Raw genomic sequence first — 14,828 nt, forward strand, 5'->3', positions numbered from 1 at the left:
TTTGCATACTTATACACATATAAAAAAATTCTCACTAAAAAGTTCCAGCAGGTTCACAACTGGTGCGTATGCTCAAGAATTTGTTGTTACCCTCGTATTCATGTTAATAAATCCGGATTATTCTAAATGAAGGATTGCATGCCTGAAGTTAGTAATTTGCATTAAATTAAGTTTATGCTAAATGTGTGGTCCATTAGGCACTGCTCGAAGTGGAAAAAAATCTATGTCGGTTCTCATACTGTGCTGCTTCGCCTGATCATTGGTTTCAGTTGGTCCTAAACTTTTTAATAAATTTAGAATAGATATTAGTGCAAACTTATTGATGAATCATGATTTCTGCCTGAAAATATTTGTAAGCAGGGTTAGTGAATGAGACCAATTCTTCTTTGATTTTTTTATTAAAATAAAATTATGTTTTTGTGTGAGCCAACTCAATTTCACCATGCTATACTATTATTATGAATTGTCATGTGACCACTTTAGGATTTTACAAACACATTTCCTGTTTACCATTGGACAGAAAAAAAAAAAAAAAAAAAAAGTTAAACTCATCCTATTGGTTAAAGGGGTCATGTCATGAGGAATCAAATTTTCCTTGATATTTTGACATCTATTATAAAAATATTAAGTCAATTTCAGAATTCAAAACTTAATCCCAATGCAATAAAAGCGTTTATTGAAACCAAGCTGCAAAAACGCCTCATTCTCTACTTCCACAACTCCCCTATGTCACTAGGGGACCCATTCATTCATGACTTCCTCTACAGCAACAACTTCATAACCTACTTTTATGTCATCGCAGCCTTGACCCCGCCCACTTGCGCTCACATCGTAAACAGAGAGAAAGCAGGACAGACAGGCTTAGTGTTGCCTACTTAATATTCCTGGACACCAAAGGGATCCATCTGGACTATTTTGAATAATGTTTGCATATAAACATGCACTTGACAGACATCTTTGTCCATTGTCATCTCTTTTAAAAGATGTTGCTTCATGTTACAACTCTCAAAAGGAGATCAATCAATGAATGAATGCAAGCCAATGTTGCTATGTTTTGATAGCACCACAGAACCACTCTGTTAAATTATTTTACAGAAATCAACCAACGAATGGCAAAATAAAATGGGATAGGAGAAAGCATTTTAACATTAAAAGATAAAATACTGATCGTAGTTGCATGAGGCAACACAGTGTGTGTGATACCATGGCTACACTGCAAGCGAGCAATGCAATGTGACAAAACTATAAAGCTCATATTAAAATCAATGAAGCTCTATGCAGTACACTTCAAGTGGCTCAAAAAAACCGAGGGAGAAAAAAACACTTCCAAGCCAAGCATTCCGTTCTGGAACAAAGAGAGTCAGCTATGTTCCTACGAATACATTTTAAAAAACGTATTGATTTTGCTATGTTTACGACTCTCATCCACACTGGAATGGTGTTTTCCTACACTAAAAATTGAGACTTTGAAAACGCTCTCTAATATCTCATACTTGGGAAAACGATGACATTAGTTACTAATGCAGTTGTGGCTATAGCCAACTGATGGTGAGAAAAAGTAACCCAAAAGCATGTTATGTCTAAAATGAACATTCCCTCAACACTGCTTGTACTTAGTATTGGGCAACATGTCATTGAGGGTTGAAGGCATCCTTTGTCTTTTTCAAAATAGTCATATCAGTTTGGATGGAGGAAAATAGTTTTTTCTAATGCACAGAAGTCTAGGTTTTATGCACACCTGGTTATGGTCCTAGGTACAGACAGTTCCCTGTAATATATTTCAGTTTTGTGAAGTTCTTGATATTAACTTTTAGTTTTACCAGGGTTCCAAATCAATTTGGTGGCAATCTCTAAGGCTGTACCTTTTTAAAAGTTTAGTTTTTGGCCTTTTTCCTCTTTTATTGTTCATAATGATAACAGAAAGGGCCTGGAAATAATGTGGAGAACAGGTTTGAACAGTATGAGGAAATCCCTTTTGTTGCTCTTTCATAGCTCAGGAGACTTAATGGAGTTCTCAGTCATATTTGGTTGAGGTACCCTTACTTATTTTATGTATTAGCATTAATTTAAGGAACTTTGTCTATGGGATATATTTCAAGAGCCTAACTCAAACTTTTGTCAGCCACATGTGGCAACCACTACACCCTGATGAGGCTGTACATTTTTATATTTAGATGCTATTCAGTAATATATATATATATATATATATATATACACACATCTGTCTGTGTCTGCTAGTTTAGAGTGTAGAACATGCAATTTGACCATGCTCGGCATATGCTGTCATAATCTTTCGGACTGTCCCCCTTTGACACAATAAAGATTGCTGCTAGTTTTGTTGCAGCTGTGCCTGCAATTCTGACTTTGATAGCTTGGTCTTTTTGGAACTCTTTTTGCAAACTGTTGCTTTAGAAAGTGTCATATCAAAGTGCTAATTGTCAAGTCTCTTTAATTGCAGTGACATACCACTAATTGCCTGTCAACATAATATGACTCACCTTTGCAGATTGTAACGAGAATGAGGCAGCGAAGGCAGACGAGGAGGTGCGGATCCAAATACAGTTACTTTATTCAATGATCAAATAAACACAAAGGAAAAACCCACAATGGGGAAACAGGAAACTTAAACACAGAGAACTCGGGCAGGGAAAACATACCAGGCTAACAACTCTCAACGGTTGACAGAGGGGAGTGAAAACAACCGGGTTAAAATACATGGACAAGGGAAAACGGGAGCCAATGAACAAACAGAACTCAAACAAGATGATAAGGTGATAAACAGAAACCAAAGGGAAACTTAACAAGGGCAGGTGAAAACAATGAACAGTGAACACGAGGGCTGACAGGAAGACTATGGAGGTACAAGGGTGACAAAAGTGAAAACTAAGGAATAACAAAAGTGACAAAAATGACAAACAAAGGGCAACAGTGAGACAAGACAAGGTATACGTAACACAGATGCAGTTTACATTTTAAATTACTTAATTCACTGTTAAACTAATTTTAATGTGTTATTTTAAAAAACATTTCATGCATGTTTTTTATTTATTTATTTTTTATTTATTTTTACACATTATTGTGCCTTCCTATCCTGTCTAATTAAAATGTATGCAAAAGGGAATTTTTATGTAATTTAGACACAAAATCTCTATATAAAGGTTTGAATTCTGCCCAAGAAAGGAGCCCAGGAATGGAATATAAAGCTTGCAGGTGAGATTTGATGATGGTTTATTTAAAATATGTGTATGTGAAGGTATTTTTCAAAAGGGACAGATAATATGCCACACTGCGGGGTCTCCCCCAGGAGGTACGGGCGTGCATCATTACTCAATTTTTTTTCCCTCTCATATTCTGCCAGGTTTTCATTTTCTTCTGCCAGAATTCTCTCATTCCTTTCCTCTCTCGCTCGCGCTCCCCTATCTATCTATTTTCCTCTCCTTTCCTCTCGCTATATCTGAGCAAATATTCACTTTGTGCTAAAAAGAGAGTATCTGTGTTTGACACCCCTCGGCTGTCACAGCATGCTATTATTATAGGAGCAGTTTGCGGATTTAGTTAACACGAAAAATATAATTTTAGGGTGAATTCTGGGTCGTTTCAGTCATAGTTTTACATGATAGTTCATAATTTTCAAATCATAATTCCTTCCTGCTGGATTTAGAGCTAGATAATGGGTGGTTCACTCAAAAATGACATTTTTGTAATTGTTTACACACCCTCTTGTGGTTCCAAACCACACTTGTGTTCGGATTTTGAGGGGAGGGTCTCTAATTTCATGATGACATATATCAGTCACTATGTTGCATGATAATAAACCACAAAAAAAGTCAGAAAATAAGTGCAAACAAAACCAGCACACTGATTCTCCCAGATGCAGCTGAAATGTAATCTAAGCATAAACGCAACTTTTCAAGCAAGAATTATATACGCTAGATGAGCTTCAGATTTATGTGATTCTTATCTGTGTACGTGCATGTTTATATCAGACACACTGAAGAAGATCCATTAAGACATCATGCTTGTATATGTATTTGCTTATTTACATCTTTGATTGGATGGTTATTACATATTAAAGGAATAATCTGGGTTGAGTACAAATCACGATCAATAGACAGCATTTGTGGCATAATATTGATTGTCTCAAAAATGCCTTTATTTTAACAACAGCAACAATCTTGTTTCCAGTGAGGCACTTACAATGGAGGTGTATGGGGACAATACGTACATTTAAAAATACTCACGGTTTTAAAAGTATAGCCACAAGAATGGTTGTGCACCATTCATAATTTAATGAAAAATGCCAAGTAAATTTCTATTAAATTCCTGAATTTGACTGAATTTGAATTGAGGTAGCAAAATGGAGGAAGTAAAGGAAGTAGAAATAAAATTGGATGAAATTCAAAGAAATTCATGTAGTTTTTTCAAATAGTTTTTAAGTGTATTTTTTTTATAATTAATAATTTTTTTCAGTACAACATGAAACATTTTATATAATTATCATATGCATAACAAACGGGTTGTTTCTAGAAACATTACACTGTGAAAATAATTTCTTATATAAAGTAAATAATGCTTAAAAACACTGAAAGATTTACCTGTATATTGTAGGTTTTTTTCTTTGGGCAACTTTGAGGAGTGCATAGCAGGGAGTTGGATTAATTTATTTATTTGAGTTTAAACTGGCATAAACAAAATGTTTACTTTTTACATTGTTTTATTTACATTGTTGTTGATTCTGATTTCATGGTAGGTAACTTGTGTAACACTTTACTTTGACGGTCCCAAATAGATATTTAACTGACTATAAGTGACTATCAACTGACTTCTATAGCTAGTAAACAGTGTTTCAACAAACACAGTAGACTTTCTGTAGCCTGTATATAGATCTTTATTAATGGCCTACTTACATTATTGTTGAGAACATCAGTTCATAAAAAGATCATTAATAAAGATCTATATACATGTCTACTGAATGCTTGTTGAAACACTGTTTACTAGCTATAAGAAGCCAGTTGATAATCTCTTATAGTCAGTTAAATATCTACTTGGGACCATCAAAAATAAAGTGTTACCGTAACATGAGTTTACATGAATTTGTTTCTCTAATAAAATGATCAATTTGTTGATTGTTACCCTTGTCATGTTTAATGTACCAAGTGTCAAGGATGGGCATACTCCCATGCCCCCTTCAGGATCCTTGCAAGAGTAAAGATCTGGTCTGTTGTTCCATGGCCAGGACGGAACCCGCATTGTTCCTCTTCAATCCGAGGTTTGACAATTGGCCAAATACTCCACTCCAGCACCTTGGAGAAAACTTTACTAGGGAGGCTTAGAAGTGTGATACCCCTGTAGTTGGCACACACTCTCTGGTCCCCCTTTTTGAATAGGAGAACCACCACCCCATTCTGCCACTCTTTGGGCACTGTCCCAGAATTCCAAGAAATGTTGAAGAGGCGTGTCATCCATGACCCCTCCACATCCAAAGCTTTCAGCATTTCTGGTCATATCTCATCGATCACCGGGTTGAGGCCACAGTTCTCAACCGCTGCTTCGGCAATGGAAGCTTTGAACATTGCCCACTCCGGTTCAATTTCCCCAGCCTCCTCAGGGATGCCTGAAAAGCTCCGCCTGAGGTGTGAGTTGAAGATCTCGTGGACAGGGGCTTCCTTCAAACATTCCCAGTTAACCCGCACTACTCTCTTGGGCTTCCCAGGTCTGTCCAGAGTCTTTCCCCACCTCCTGACCCAACTCACCACCAGATGGTGATCGGTTGACAGCTTCGCCCCTCTCTGTCCAAAACATATGGCCTCAGATCCAACGACGCAATTACAAAATCGATCATTGACCTTCGGCATAGGGTGCTATGGTACCACGTACACTTATGAGCATCCTTATGCTTGAACATGGTGTTTGTTATAGATAATCCATGACTAGCACAGAAGTCTAACAACAAACATCCACTCAGGTTCAGATCGGGGAGGCCATTCCTCTCAATCATGTCTCTCCAGGTGTCCCTGTCATTTCCCACGTGCACATTGAAGTCACGCAGCATCACTATGGAGTGTCCTACTGGGGCCCTATTCAGGACTCCATTCAGGGTCTCCAAGAAGGCAGAATACTCTGAACTGCTGTTCAGACAAGTCAGAGTCCCCCCCCCCCCCATAACCTGTAGGCATAGGGAGGTGACCCTCTCATCCACCGGGGTAAACAACGTAGCTGCACTCAGCCGGGGACTTGTGAGTATCCCCACACGCGCCCGTCGCCTCACACCCTGGGAAGCTCCAGAGAAGAATAGAGTCCAACCCCTATCTAGGAGTACGGATCCAGAGCCAAGACTGTCCGTCGAAGTAAGCCCCACCAGATCCAACTGGTACTCCACCTCCCTCACCAGTTCCGGCTCCTTCCCCCCCAGAGAGGTGACGTTCCATGTCCCCAGAGCTAGCCTTTGCCACCCGGGTCTGGTCAGTCGAGACCACTGGCCTTCACTGCCACCCATATGGCAGCGCACCTGACACCTGCAGTTTCTGCAATGGATGGTGGGCCCAAGGGAATATTTTGATGGCTATGTTAATTTTATTTATTTATTTTTAGAGAGAAATGTTATGTCTATAAGCTAAAAAAAATCTACCTAGGGAATAATTAGGCATATTTGTTCAAAAATTATAATGTAATTATTTGTGACAAAATGTGTCTTCTGCTAATTAAATTGTTTAGTGTAATTTTAACTTCCTTTCATTCCAATTCAAATCCCATGTTGTGGTTGGTTGCTAGATTAAATCAGACCAACATTCCACAGCATCATTTTTCTGTGTCCCTGGCAACCTTGATTGATGGTTCAAGATGGCCAGCATGGATGTTATGCAAGAAGAGCCCTCATAATTTGCAATGATAAATTGCATAGACAGGAACCGATTTGTGTGAGAAATCTGAAAGCCCCTATATCATCCTTATGCATTTTGTGTGGCAAAGTGCCTACCCACCCTGAAAAAAAAAAGTTTTAATATAAAACAGATATGATCTGTTTAACATAATGAAATATAGTGAGGAAAAAGTGGATGCTTAAAAGAATAGTTCTCCCAAAAGTAGGACTGGGCGGTAAAACGATATTGATATTTATCACGATAAAGAAAATGCACGATAAGCTTTTGAGGAATATTCAATATATACTGCATGTCGCTAAAACACAAGCAGTTCGGCTTTCACAGGCTGCGTTTCCACTAGGGCGGACGAAATCTGCTCAAAGGCACTCACAGTGCTAGGAGAGAGCTTGCTCCGCACCGCTGCCAATCCTACGATCCACCTTGCGAGCTTAACGCTTGGCTTTTATAGGAATTAATTGAAAACGCTCTCAGCTTCGCTCACAACGCACCAGTGGTAACGTAGGGTCTGATTGGATGAGCTTACTAATGCTAGCTGTCTTGCTAATGATTAGGCTATGTCAGACACCAGATTGATTCCATCCGCACTGCAAGACTTCATGACAATGGTTGCGCCCTGTCATCGTCTCTAGGGAAGAGCGCGACAGAACAACACTGATGTGGACAACGGCTCTGATCTTTCTACACTGTAATCTTGAATATTGTTCTCTAGCAACAAACATGCAGCATTTCTGCCCTGTCCCGCTCCGCACACGTTGCCTCTTTTCCCTGCATGTGTGTAGACATGAAGTGCCGCATGCATTTGCAAGAGTAAAGATCTGGTCTGTCGTTCCATGGCCAGGACGGAACCCGCATTGTTCCTCTTCAATCCGAGGTTTGACAATCGGCCAAACCCTCCTCTCCAGCACCTTGGAGTAAACTTTACTAGGGAGGCTTAGAAGTGTGATACCCCTGTAGTTGGCACACGCTCTCTGGTCCCCCTTTTTGAATAGGAGAACCACCACCCCATTCTGCCACTCTTTGGACACTGTCCCAGACTTCCACGAAATGTTGAAGAGGCGTGTCATCCATGACACCCTCTCCACATCCAAAGCTTTCAGCATTTCTGGTCATATCTCATCGATCACCGGGGCGTTTTTCCCTTCTAAATGTATCTTTATTAATCAGCATGTTACGAGCCTTTATTAATAAACAAATCTATTTCTGTTATAATTTTGTGAAAATGAATTTGATGTCTGGAATGGATAAGGAAAGACTAAAATTACTAGTTGGTAGACTAGTCTCTCACTTTAATGAAAATATACAAATGTTTTTTTAATTTTTTAAAAAACATTTTCTAAATTATTCTCTCTGGACACCCCTTAACCCCCATTCAGCATCATTCCACAGTCACAAGGGCTTCTATGCCCCATACTTGGGTATCTGAATCTAAAGAAATATAAAAAATATTTCATTTTAATGTAAAATAAATACAAATACTGGACTGCTGTCACTATGCTTCAGAACAAACAGATGATCTTTTAACATTCATTTTCCATTGATAAACTATAAAATATTTTAATATTTTGGTAAAAGATCACGCAGACACCACTGCTTTGGCCGTCTCTGGACCCCTTTGCAGTTTTGTAGAGACTATTTTGTCTGTTTAGAATAGATTTTTTCTTCCACCAACTTTGAAATAAAAAAAAGAAAGTGCAATGTGTAAATGTATATCATGATAAATATCAATATCGAACAATATGAAAAAGATTATCGTGATAACAATTTTGGCCATATCGCCCAGCCCTACCCAAAAGTAAACCAATTTAATTCTAGTCTGTTCCTCACAAAAAGGGTGGCTGTGGCTCAGGTGGTATAGCGGGTTGGCCACTAATCGCAGGGTTGGTGGTTCGATTCCCGGCTCACATGACCACATGCCGAAGTGTCCTTGGGCAAGACACTGAACCCCAAGTTGCTCCCAATGGCATACCTTTTTTAAGTGAATTGTTCCTTTAAAATAATCTGAGAATTTGGTTACTTAGCGAAAATAGTTTTTTGTTTATATATGGAGAGAAAAGAGTGTTATCTTAAGAGAAATTATGCAGTAGCGCTCGTCGACTCTAAAAATATAAATTCTATTCCCAATAAAATCAAAACTGCACAAAGAATAAGAGGTTTCTGTGGAAGGCATTGAAGAGGTGTGTATTGCAACATCAAGAGAGAATCAAGAGAGATATTGAGAGACAGTTTGTGGTATTGTTTATCTGGCTGCATCCTGTCCCTGAGGAAAATCCTATTGCTCAGAGGTTCCTCTTGTCAAAGCAGAGAAGAATTAAAGGGATAGTTCACCCAAAAATGTCTTTCTTTCATGGAACACAAAGGGAAACATTAGGCATTCATTGTTTAGATTTTTTTTACTGACCCCAGCAACACAAGAGTTTTGTAATCTTGACTCTATTTGAGGAGGGAAACTTTACTCCCCACCCATAACAACGTTTCTGCATACAATGGATGTGATCATATCTCACCGTCTGAACAGGATAAGAGGAAATGAACACATTATAGGGTGGACTCCAGAACATGCAGCTACATGCTAGAAAGTAATCTGAAAAAGCGAGATAATAATTGGCATATTAATTTACATTTTTAGTTTCTTTTCATAGTTTTTCTTCTCTGTGTATCTGCTTCTAAGCACTGGAAGCTACAGTTGTACCCTGAGCCATTCATAATTCACAATAATGCAAGAATAATATAAGAATATAATTTTATATTACACTCCCTGAAAACTCATTTCTGCTTTTGCTTACTTTTACAAAGTGTAGCGAACCAAGAGATAAAAGGTTGTCTAGAAGTCAAAATGAAATCATCTTTATAGAGAAGGCAGGGTGCTGTAAATGTATACAATATGTGCCCTGTATTACATTACAACAGTGGGGTTTCTGGAGTCATTTTCTCAACTGTTCAAGAAGAGACCATGAGGTTAAGTGATGATATGTGCTTTGGTAGAACCCACAATCAGTATAATTTTAAATGAATCTTAAAATAATAAATTAATAAATATATCAGTTGTCTTGGTTCCAGAGTTATTTTTCCTGTTCAAGGAAATTGTATAAAATTCTTCATGAAAGACATTAAGCAAACCAAACAACATTACAAAATTGTATTTGAAACAAACAAGTATTTAAAATTGGACAAAGGGACAAAGATACAAGACTGTGTACTTAACATATTTCTTGAGTGAATAAACTATGTTGTTAAGTCCCATTACACTGTGAATTATGTAATCCAAAAACATTATACAAAAAAAGGATTGTAGGTATATAAACAATATTTTAAGTGTATGGCAATATACTGTATATACTGTAAATAATAATAAAAAAAAAAAAAATATATATATATATAACTGCCTAAAATTGTGTAGGTTCCCCTCTTGCTGCCAAAACATCGCCAACCCGCATCACAGAATAGCATTATGAGATGCTGTTCTTCTCACTACAATTGTACAGAGCAGGTATCTGAGATAACATAGACTTTGTCAGTTCAACCAGTCTGACCATTCTCTGTTGACCTCTCTCATCAACAAGTCGTTTCCATCTGTAGAACTGCCGCTCACTGGATGTTTTTGGCACCATTCTGAGTCAATTCTAGAGACTGTTGTGTGGGAAATTCCCAGGAGATCAGCAGTTACAGAAATACTCAAACCAGCCCATCTTGCACCAACAATCATCTGTGCGATTATCTAATCAATCGTGTGGCAGCGGTGCATAAATCATGCAGATACAGGTCAGGAGATTCATTAACTTCAGTTAATGTTCACATCAACCATCAGAATGGGGGAAAAATGATCTCAGTTATTTGAACCGTGGCATGATTGTTGGTGCCAGATGGGCTGGTTTGAGTATTCTGTAACAGCTGATCTCCTCGGATTTCATTGTAATAGTAATTTTTCCCTTTATTAATGTCCTGACTATACATTGTGCTCAGTTGAATGCCACATTGGGGAATAAAAGTACCAATTTCTTTCCATAAGAGCTAAATCTGTACATTATTCCAAACCCTTGGCCGCCAGTGTATATAATGTATGTATCTATATAATTAGATTGACAGTGTAGGGAGACCAATTAGATTATGTCATTTGCAGTGCTTCAGTGAATGCTTATTGCCATTCATTTTGTTGCCATAAATTTTTGGTGCTATTCTCTGATTGGTGGAACTTTTCTCTTCAGGATCATGGGTAGTGTAGTTCTACACCAGAAATTCCACTATTAAACGAGATTATTATTTTTTATTTATTTGAAATTATGCAGACTGATGGCTTCATACAAGCTTATACCATGATCAATCTCAGAGCTCATGGTACAGTAGGTCTCTCTTTAAAAGTTTATAAAATATCCTTAAATTTTTTCAGATTTACATCTACTGTACATTTTCGCCTCAAATCAAAGTTTGGGATGTAATGATTCATCTAAGAGCTGGTTTGATTCTTTTATTGAAGAATTTTTTTTATTCCATTTGGAGAAAATGAATGGGAAAAATACTGCCTCTGAAAAATTGGACTGTCGTTGTCACACTGTTGGTAAAAGAATCTCCTCAAAGATTTGTGTGAAATTTACATGACAGGGCTTTTTGATTACCAGATCTGAAGAATACCCTTCTACTCTTCTATAAAGATCTTGGGGAATGTAAAATGTTGAAACAGACATGAATCAACCAGAAACAGCATGTTCCGAATGAAAGCACACAAACTCAAAGTCCCTTATTTCCAGCCTCCTAAATAAAGTTTCAGAGGGTGTGGAACAACATCCAGTTCACTTGAACTTTTGGTTAAAGTACTCAGAACAGGAAGCATTTTTTTTTTACTTGACAATGTACCATAAGATGGAAGTTGATAATACTGGAGACCAATGTTTTGTCTGGAATGCCACTTGCCAGCTAATTAGACGCATATAGACATTTGATACAGAATTTCATTACTTGCAACTTTTCACTGTACAAGTGGAATGCAACCAAGATATGTTAGAAGACAGGGTCAAGGATTACCTTTCAAGAACATATGGTTCTTTTTATAGATTCTTTTGAAATGTATATCCATTATGTAAGTGTATATTTTGCCTCACTTCTCAGGTTTTAACATAAAAGTGAAAAACAAGTACAATTCAAGTCTTACATCTAAGGTCTTTTCTTATAAGTCTTGTGGGTCATTCATTTTTTAAGAGGATATTTCATCAAACAACTGAGCTAAAAGGTACAACCGTTTTGGTGTTGAGTCAAGAATGTATCCAAACCCTGCTGAGAAACAGCTTAAACTAGCTTAAGCATTTGTTTTGCTTGTGTACATGTGTGCGTGCATGTCTTCTAGATTCATTAAAGTGTAGGCAAAACACAGTTAATCCTAGTACACTTTTCAAAGGAAGTGGATGGAGACAGTGAAAAAGGGTGTAATTCAGGCTGAAAGGTATCAATTAAATATCCCACTGAAATAACAACAAAGAACCAAGTTCCTGCTATACATATAACAAAAAAGTACCAGATAGTACCATGGTATGACCCTGTTCTTCGAAGATGTACCATGGTGCCTTAGTAATGCCATGGTATTTTTTGAAGAATGTTGTACTTTGAAGTAGAATATACACTCACCTAAAGGATTATTAGGAACACCATACTAATACTGTGTTTGACCCCCTTTCGCCTTCAGAACTGCCTTAATTTTACGTGGCATTGATTCAACAAGGTGCTGAAAGCATTCTTTAGAAATGTTGGCCCATATTGATAGGATAGCATCTTGCAGTTGATGGAGATTTATGGGATGCACATCCAGGGCACGAAGCTCCCGTTCCACCACATCCCAAAGATGCTCTATTGGGTTGAGATCTGGTGACTGTGGGGGGCCATTTTAGTACAGTGAACTCATTGTCATGTTCAAGTAACCAATTTGAAATGATTCAAGCTTTGTGACATGATGTATTATCCTGCTGGAAGTAGCCATCAGAGGATGGGTACATGATGGCCATAAAGGGATGGACATGGTCAGAAACAATGCTCAGGTAGGCCGTGGTATTTAAACGATGCCCAATTGGCACTAAGGGGCCTAAAGTGTGCCAAGAAAACATCCCCCACACCATTACACCACCACCACCACCACCAGCCTGCACAGTGGTAACAAGGCATGATGGATCCATGTTCTCATTCTGTTTACGCCAAATTCTGACTCTACCATCTGAATGTCTCAACAGAAATCGAGACTCATCAGACCAGGCAACATTTTTCCAGTCTTCAATTGTCCAATTTTGGTGAGCTCTTGCAAATTGTAGCCTCTTTTTCCTATTTGTAATGGAGATGAGTGGTACCCGGTGGGGTCTTCTGCTGTTGTAGCCCATCCGCCTCAAGGTTGTGCGTGTTGTGGCTTCACAAATGCTTTGCTGCATACCTCGGTTGTAACGAGTGGTTATTTCAGGCAGAGTTGCTCTTCTATCAGCTTGAATCAGTCGGCCCATTCTTCTCTGACCTCTAGCATCAACAAGGCATTTTCGCCCACAGGACTGCCGCATACTGGATGTTTTTCCCTTTTCACACCATTCTTTGTAAAACCTAGAAATGGTTGTGCATGAAAATCCCAGTAACTGAGCAGATTGTGAAATACTCAGACCGGCCCGTCTGGCACCAACAACCATGCCACGCTCAAAATTGCTTAAATCACCTTTCTTTCCCATTCTGACATTCAGTTTGTAGTTCAGGAGATTGTCTTGACCAGGACCACACCCCTAAATGCATTGAAGCAACTGCCATGTGATTGGTTGATTAGATAATTGCATTAATGAGAAATTGAACAGGTGTTCCTAATAATCCTTTAGGTGAGTGTAGATACCGTAGTATATGAATATCATTGAGTGTCATGGTATATCAAAGCACCATAGTATTACCACCTGATACTGTAAATTTATTTTTAAGGTGTAGGAATTGTATTAGCATACCAAACTGTAGTATCGTGCCTTTTTTTGTGTGAATACATTTAATTGATGGACTACAACACTGATAAATATATATTGATCATCATAACAACAATAACTGAAAAACATATACATTAATGAATATGCTGAATTTGTAACAGCGTGCTGCTCTCAAATGGTTATAAGGCAATCCATCACCGAGACAGATTGTTTATTGCTTCCTATTTTAGTCATTTAGCATATTTTCACATGAATATTAATACTTGGAAGTTTTTGAGATCCATTTGAATGTGCATATCTATAATCTGCTCACAAAGAGTCTCTCTAAATTAGTTTTTCCTATGACTAACACGTTTAATTCTTTTTGAAGTGTTACCATCATTTGTTTTTTCATTGTCCTGCAGTAAAGCTCTCAGTATGCACAACTTCGGGTTCTTCGAACACAAAACATTCGCTAAATAGTTAGTGATGAGACCAAAAACAGACAATGCTAGTGTCTGAGACCATATCAGAATCTGTACTATGCATTGCACTGTCATGCCCCAAGCAAATATACTCACTGAGCAGCACTTTATTAGAAACACCTGTACACCTACTTATTTATGCAATTATGTAATCAGCCAATCGTTTGGCAGTAGTGCAATGCTTAAAATCATTCAGAAACTAGTCAGGCACTTCAGTTAATGTTCACATCAACTAATAAAATTAGGAATTTGTTTTTATCTCAGTAAATTCGACCGTGGCCAGACTGGTTCGAGCTGACAGAAAGGCTATGGTAACTCAGATAACCACTCTGTACTATTGTACTGAGCAGAATAGCATTTCAGAATGCACAACACATTGAACTTGAGGCGGATAGGCTACAAAAGCAGAAGACCACGTCGGGCACTTTATTAAGACCCCAGTGTTCCTAATAAAGTGCTCAATGAGTGTATTTGTCATGTCCTCGGGTGTTCTGCACTACAATGAAAAGCTTCAATTTGTTACAAAATATTCATTTTTTGTTCTATACTCAAAATGTAAA

General features: G+C 38.0%; 1 protein-coding gene across 2 annotated transcripts in view; it reads left to right on the forward strand.

Annotated features, from left to right (window-relative positions):
* Positions 1-14,828, forward strand: part of ca16b (carbonic anhydrase XVI b) — a 135,797-nt gene that overhangs the window by 50,754 nt on the left and 70,215 nt on the right. The window contains exon 1 of one of the 2 annotated variants that reach the window (XM_052130885.1): positions 2,869-2,943. The exons of the other annotated variant lie outside the window; for it this stretch is intronic. The gene's annotated coding sequence lies outside the window, so the exon portion shown is untranslated. Of the gene's footprint in view, positions 1-2,868; positions 2,944-14,828 lie in introns of those variants that run through there. 2 annotated transcript variants of the gene reach the window in all.

Source organism: Xyrauchen texanus, chromosome 7, assembly GCF_025860055.1.
Source record: "Xyrauchen texanus isolate HMW12.3.18 chromosome 7, RBS_HiC_50CHRs, whole genome shotgun sequence".
NCBI classification, from domain to species: domain Eukaryota; kingdom Metazoa; phylum Chordata; class Actinopteri; order Cypriniformes; family Catostomidae; genus Xyrauchen; species Xyrauchen texanus.